Here is a 6860-nt window from a genome sequence, read left to right as displayed (position 1 = left end):
GGCCTGGCAGGGGGCTGAACTTGAACCTGTGCACCTCCGGATGGTTTACCAAAACGGAGCAAAGTTTGACCAACAACTATTACAAAACATGCAGGGCCTGCTCATTATAACATTTTATGTAACTAGCTTTTGTCTCTTATTAGACTTTTACCCTTTGATATTTTGTTACCTTTGATCTGATTTCTTTAAAAAGGCAATGCACAATGCAGAGTATGCAAACAATTTCCTTGTTTATGTGAAAGGATTTAAAACATGTAATAAACTGATTGACATTTTGGGAAATACTCGTAGTCGTTCTCTTGCCATTTGCACATTAAATACAACACTACAGCCAGCAACCTGTCAGCTTTGTTAAGCTGAAAGAAAGGAAAAGGAGGGAAAAAGCTAACCTAGCCTTGTCCAAAGATATCAACAAACCCTTTACCAGCACCTCTGAATTTACAGATTGACATGTTATATCTATAGTTAGTTTGATAAAAACATAAAAATAGAGTAGAAAAAGACAATTTGTGGTTTTACACACAAGAAATACTCATAACTCTGATGTAACTTGTTTTTAGATTTTTTTGTCGGATTAAAAAGTGAGATATAACTTGTTAACTACAGCTTTAGCAGTGGCAGATGTTGTGACCCTTTGATAGACTGTTTTCCGTCTAGCCTTTATGAAAAAACGTTCAGCAAGAAAGCAAAACTCTAAATTGATTCTAAAGTATGAATACTTTCTCTCACAATGGTTTGAAATGCAAATGAAGTTAGAATGTACTAACCATATTTGAAATTCAACCTTGCTTTATGTGTTTTCATTCTGTAAGTATCTAAAGCTGATTGACAGACCCTTGACAAAATAAACGGCAACTGCAAGTGTTATTTCAAGTCAGATATTCTACTTGTTCATTTAACCTTGCTCGGCCCACCACCCCCACCCCTTGGTCCATTTTTAGTCCTTTCAGGCCGGCCTGGCTGGCAGTCTAAAGTCGTTCACTCGCTGCACTCCGACTCATAGTGAAATACAATCAATCCAACCACTTACCAGAGCGGGACGTTTGCAGAGAATTCATATTCTTGGAAGGAAGAATAAAACATATTTTCCAGTTATACAACCTTTGCAAACAGGCATTGTCAATTCGTATACCCTACCACAGACATTCAAACCATTTAAACAACCAAATATCATTGTTTAGGCTTCTCTCTCCCCTAAAAACGATATCTTTAGATAACTCTAAATCCTCTGACCCCACTTTCCCTCTGTGCAAAGCCTCAGCCATTCAAAACACCCCCACTGCTCTCCACTACGGCTGTATGACCGCGATGTAGTATTGCTTTCAACTGCATTGCTCCCCAAGGGCATCCCAGAGTGGACCTGAGTGTGCCTGGAAACTTCAGCCTTTAAAAACAAAGCAGACAAATTTAACTGTTGCAAATTGAGCTGCTCGGCATTAGTCTTCCAGTGCAAACACCCACACATATATAGACAGATACATCTATTTCAATTTAGATTTTTTTATCTTTCTCAGCATTATCTCCTGATTCAAACGTTAAGGACAATGTGGACACATTCGTGAAATTCCCTCAAAGGAAGAGACCATGTTTATTTTAGAACATCCTTTCAAATGTGACTGTAATGTAAGCGCTGACTTCATGATCTCTTGAAAGTATGGATAAACATCAAATTAAAAGAAATTTTTTGAATGTCTTTTAAATGGTTACGTTATAGTGTTGTCTGAGGTTGCTGTGAGAAAAACACCATCACAAAAGCATCACCTTTTTACTCCCATGGAGGAGGCTCTTTAATCTCTTAAACTCTTCAGTGCTGTTGTAAACATCTGTAACTTTTTTTTGCATGTTTCCCAGATGGCTTTTTTTAGTTGATGATTCAGCTGCAGGACTGGAACCCTATAGACCTCTTTCCCACAGGAGCCATTTTAAACTTATGTCACAGTCAGGGTGGGATGGTTCAGAGAGAGGACAGCTGTTGTATGGCAACTGTTTCTATACAATTATTATTCTCTTAAAATAGACGTATTAATCTGCACTCATTAATCCATGTTAAAGTCATTATTTGTAGATACTTCCAGCTTTTGAATGTATGTAAATATAGTAAGGAAGTATGTCAAATAGTTTCAGAGCCCATTTTCCGAAGTATTTTTAGCTTTGTGATATTTGAGATGCAGATTTAGCTAAAGGTGATGCCCCTCAATATCAGAAATAGTCCACCTAAAACTCACTTTTATTTTAATATATGGGTCATTTTATAGATAAGAATCCAATGTTTCCAACTAAGTATGAATAGTTTTTGCACTTCTTAAATTTGTTGACTTATTAAGAAAAACAATTAGTGAGATTACTGGAAGTGTTTACTTATATTCAAAGATGGAAGAAGTACTCAGATTTTTACTTAAGTACAAGTAACAATACTACAGTGTAAACTCAGGTACAAGTATAAGTCCTGCATTCAAAATTGTACTTAAGTACAATTATAAATTGAAAGTACCGACAGTTAAAGTAGTCATTTTGCAGAATGGGCCATTTAAGCGCCATTATTTTTAAATAATTGTATTGTGATTATTAATTAATTTATGTGTTAATTATTTCAGTGTTGCACTTGGTTAAGGTGGGGTCTATTTGGATTTATCTTCATATTTTTTGGGTTAGGAAAACCCTTTATTCCAGTCAATTTAACCACAGTTAAGTATACCTAAAACCCAAAACACTGATTGGACTGCTTTGATCTGCTGTGCAACCCTTCACTTCTAAACTGTAGAAAATAAATTATCCTATTTATACAAACCATCTACTGGCAACTTGTTGAAACCTTGTTAGCCACAAGTAGCCACTGTCCTTGAAAGAAGGGCTGGTAACACTGCCAAAATGTTTCCTGTAGCCAGTTGGTTTACTCCAGATATATAACTGAGACTGTGCCATTATTCTAAAATAAATATTTGTATGATAAAGTATACACTGTATATTCACACTAGGTTGACAGATAACTGTTCAAGTACAATATGACTGTAGTAAACCTATTCAAAACCTTAACTTCCCTGTCAAAAATGCTTCCAAGGATTTATTACTTTAATTTCTGTGTTTTGAGCTGTTGTTCCCATTGCGCCACCATTTGTTTTTTTACCTTTTTTCCAGCTGTGAGTAGCTCCTACATTTCCGCTGTGTATTGCACTGTGGGACCATCGACTGACATTATTATAACGGCTAAAACATAAATCAAGTGATTATGGTATCCATGCTGGCATTCGAAAGCATACTTTGAATGTTTTCAAGTGTGGACATACCACCAAAAAAGTGAGAATGTCTAGTGGATTGTTTGGCTTGGATGCATTCATACTCAAAACACAGTTCTTTGTATATAAATGTCAAAGGAGCTTGGATAATTTACAACCTTTGAGGGTAAATGATCCGCTGTTTTAATTCCAGTAATGCGGACCTTTTGAGGATATGACATTAGAGTTGTTCCCGCTACCTGCTGTAGACAGGCTGTAAAGGACATTATCTCATTTCAAAACAGTAGAGGATGAGGAACACAGATGGACTGAGGTGAAGAATCAGGCCCATTCACTCCCTCACCTAATAGCGCTACATAAATTGCATAACAGTGAAACGGAGACATTTTGTACCCAGTGTCCTCTCATTACAGCAAACAGTCATTTTCAATTGTGGATTCAAAAAGAAGTGAAAACTTTAAAAGACATCATAACTCTGAAGTGGTGATTAGAAAATAAGAAAACTGCTGCTAGCTTTCACTCGTCTCCTGTGCTCATTCCCCTGGCACTGCATAAATTACAGAGTATTACTACACAATGCGAACAAAGACATGATTACATGATCCAAGCCTTAACAATTTGCCATTATACTCCCTGTCAAAGGCAGTACACTGGTCCAGATGTATTGCTTTAAGTGTGAGGTGTCTCTTATTACACCCATAACAATCTCAGACAGCCCGTGTCTCTAATGTCATGTCGGGCTGTGGCAAGGCTCTCTCATTGTTCTCTGCAGGATGTTTATAGCTTTGTGCCTGATATATGATAACCAATAAGTAAGAGGTAGTAATTACAAGGCCCACACTCCACCAGATCGCTTGATGAATGTGTGAAATAAAATACGGGGGGTTCTTTGTGGAGGCTAGTTATTACAAAGACATACAGAACCTTGACAAACGGCAGTATTATGAGCGGGTAAGCGCCAGCAGGGGGAGAAATATATAGCATATATCCATTTCCTCCAGAAAATGGCAAAGTAAATAGCATTGACCTTCCTAAAACAAATCAGCGGCAAGCCAGCAAATCGAAATACTCAGTTGCACATAGTCCAACTTCTTTTCCGTTCTATGTTCGTTTCAAGAAGAAATAACACGATTAGGTGAAATAAAAATACACAAAGAAAGCACAATGGTATCCTATTGTAGGGTCCAGGACACAAACAGTGGTGCGGTCAGACCTCGTGTCTCCTAAACTGATCAGCAGCTCAGTGCCATTTATTCTTTATGTGGTCCCAAGAACGCAAAGGAAAATGAAAAGCCACCCAAACTCAATGTGCTCAATTGTTCGTTTCTAACATTTGACATTTTGGAAACTACGGTAATTAACTTTTTATTGCAAAGAGTTAGATAAGAACATAGATATGTATTTCATATTCGATACAAATATAAGCTAGAAGCAGCAGCTGTTTAGCTTAGCTTTGGGGGAAACAGCTAGCTTAAATCTGACTACCAGCACCCAGAAACACCACTGATTTACATGTTACATCTATTTTGTTTCATTTGTACAAAAACCTTTGAAACCTACAAAATAAAAAGGAGCCAGCTGGAGCAGGACAATCTGTTCCCCCTGTTGTTTCCAGCTGTTTTTTCTTATATGAACCCAATCAGGTCTTGACATTGACCTGAGTTTCACTTTCGCACAACAGGAGATGTGTCATGTGCGTTATCACTTACTGGAAATACTACAGTGAGGATTGCAGTGCATGTGTGAAAGGGACTACTTGTATGCAGCTTTAAATTTGCAGAAATAAAAGTAGGCTTCTCCTCAAACTCTTTGCAGAAGAGAAAATAATCGTTTTTTCCTAAATCTGTGACAATTATTTTAAGTTACTAAAATGTTGATAATAAACTATTAGCATCAATACATTTGCTTTTTAGTTCAACCCTCACTCACACATATTTAGGGTTAGTTTACTTTAATCCCAACTAGTTTGAGAGTCAAACCTTGATCCACTGGTGCTCCCACCTTAAGAGGCTCTGTGACTTATATACTAATGCGTCCTGATATGTTGTGCTTACCTTGGAGAGAGATATCAGTCCGATTATAATCTGAGGCCTTCTAAGGGCACAATCGGGCTTCACTAAACCTTCTCCAATGACCCCCTGGTCTTTGAAGTGTGAACCTAACGAATGTTAAAGTGGAGAAGTTAGTAATGAAACTTCAGTCAAAGCATTTCTATTTGATTCACCCAAAGCCTTGGCACTGACGTACAATAAGATATCATCTCATAGTCTGGAATGTATTTCCTCTCACGCTCGATCAGGCTTAATTTGAAAGTTGGAGGCTTTTTTTTATACCTGACGCCAGATCTGATAAAACTGCACACAGTGCCTTCATCTAGTTCAATTTGTCCTATCGAAGAGATTTTCCTTCATAAGTCAGAGGCAAATTTATAGGATTATCATACAAAGTTTAGTATTTAGGCTGCAGTATTTTCACACCTCATTGGACAATATCTAAATATTGTTGGATACAGTTGTCTGAAATAAATAGTTCAGCTTGGGGGGAAATGCTGAAATGCTGGCCTGCTTAGAGTTAGATAAGATACAACGTTCATATTTGTTCAGTAAATACAAATATAGATCCTGCAGTTGGTTAGATTAGTTTAGCCAAAAGACTGGAAACAGGGAGACAAAGGTACGACTTTTAAGGCTCACAAATTAACAATTGATATCTTGTTTTTTTTATCACAAGTAAAACTAATTGTTTTGGTTTTACAGTAAAAAACAAAAACTCTAACAATTGATGCGTGTGCAATGTGGTTTTTTTGTTTTTTTTTAATGAATAAACAACATATAACTTGTTAATCAGTGAACTTCGAAGGTGCTGGATTTTGTCACCTGTGGATAGCGACAGGCTAGCTGTATCCCTTGTCTTCCAGTCTTGTTTATTGGCTTGTTTAGCATGGAGAGTGGTATCAAGCTTCTTATCTCTCAACAAAATACTGTTATTTCCCAAAAATGTTCAAATATTCCTTCAAAAACGTTTTTCTTTTTTGATTGTGTTTTGTCATATGTGCAACAGTCAAAAGCGTTGTGCTTATTTCTCAGCTTATTCAACTTGAAACAAATCACTTTTAGACCATTCCTGTGCAAAACTGCCTACAGCAGAGTTTTAGCACGGGGGCTAATAGAGACAGTATGCAGTTGACAGCCAATTCAGTCCTGCAGGGCGAGAGGCCAACATCCTTGAGTTCCAGCCCCTGAAAAAATCAAATGCTCATTGGAACAGCTGTGGATCTGCAGGCTCTCCCCACTCTGCCACTAGATGGAAACAATAGTCCTTTCGCAGCACAATCACTGCTGCATCCATTTGTTGCATGTTATGCCTGATTCTGTGCACTGTTTTGCCATTCCAATTCAAATCATCATAATTATGGATTAATTGTACACGTGTCTTTGTTTTTGCTTTTTTACAGAGACCATTGCTAACGAGTCGACTCTTAAAGCACCTGCCGTCTGCCAACATGTCCTTAAGCAAGGCAGTGAAACTCTCCACCAGCTGCACGAGAGCTTTGTTTTACAGAAGAGATCTGACCTGCGGGGCTCAATAAAGTTTCACATTATACTGAATGAAAACATTAGCAGAAAA

Source organism: Notothenia rossii, assembly GCF_949606895.1.
Source record: "Notothenia rossii genome assembly, chromosome: 4".
Classification (NCBI taxonomy): Eukaryota; Metazoa; Chordata; class Actinopteri; order Perciformes; family Nototheniidae; genus Notothenia; species Notothenia rossii.
This window is presented reverse-complemented; position numbering follows the sequence as displayed.